Genomic DNA, 1,091 nt, shown 5'->3' with positions numbered 1-1,091 from the left:
GGGGTCCCCCCAAGCTGCACGCCAGGCCTGGCACACTGGGTACGAACCCCGGAGAGACTGAGAGACTGAGCCACACCCACAGAAGGACTTTTTCTAAATTTGCCATCTCTTCAGAACAACAAGAGAATTCATTGTTTGATATTATTCGGGTTTTTTTATGTTTGTGAGTACTTTGTTTGTTAAATAAACAGTTTTTTCCACTTTTCTTGAAGGAGATTTAGCTCCCAAACCGGTTGGGGGAGGGGCCGCTTGAATTTACTTTCTAGAGGAGACCCCTTCTGAGGTTTCCTCCCAAAATGTGCCCTAAACCAGGACAGCATGGCACTCAGTGCTCTGGTGTGGTTGGCAAGGTGGGGATTGGCCAAAGGTTCTGTTAGCGTTCAGGAACACATAATCATGGAATGATTATATGCAGGTGCTTTTATTGAAGAACTCTGGGTGTCAGGGGTACAGACCCAAATCTGACTCCAACATGGTTTCCAGCTGAACATGTTTTATATTCTATCGTTATATAACTTACATATTAAATACTAAACTTACATTGGTCTATTGTATACATTGATTTCATCTAAATATAGATTTCTCGTGATCCCCCTTAAACCCCTGAACATAGTTTCTCATGATTCTTCTTACGATTAAACAATAATTATATCTAATTACTAAGCAATCATCACATCTAACAGTTATCTATCATATACTGATTACACTGGTGCAGTTTCACATGATCTGGCAAACACAAGGCCTAACATTTCCCAGGGCCTACCCTTAACATTTTCCCAGGGCCTACTAAGCCTGACTTTCTTTCTAACTCCCCAAATTTTCTACTATTTTAGAAACATTTTATCCCTATACTATCAGTTGGACTTGATTTTAGAGGTATTTTCCAACATTAATGATTTTATGATTCTATGAAATTGTAGTGGGTTGGCTCTGGTCAAATGCCAGGCACCCACTGTGGCAGTGGGGTTTTGAAGATTATATGTTTAGTCTCTCCCTAAAGTTGTTTACCACCTGTCTTCCTGCCTTTTCTCCGTGGCTGTTATGATAATTCCAGATCCTTCCCTGTCTATCCCCCAAAATCCTGCCCCCCC

Source organism: Geospiza fortis, unplaced genomic scaffold (assembly GCF_000277835.1).
Source record: "Geospiza fortis unplaced genomic scaffold, GeoFor_1.0 scaffold1912, whole genome shotgun sequence".
NCBI classification, from domain to species: domain Eukaryota; kingdom Metazoa; phylum Chordata; class Aves; order Passeriformes; family Thraupidae; genus Geospiza; species Geospiza fortis.
The sequence above is the reverse complement of the archived record's forward strand: the minus strand, read 5'-3'. Positions refer to the sequence as shown.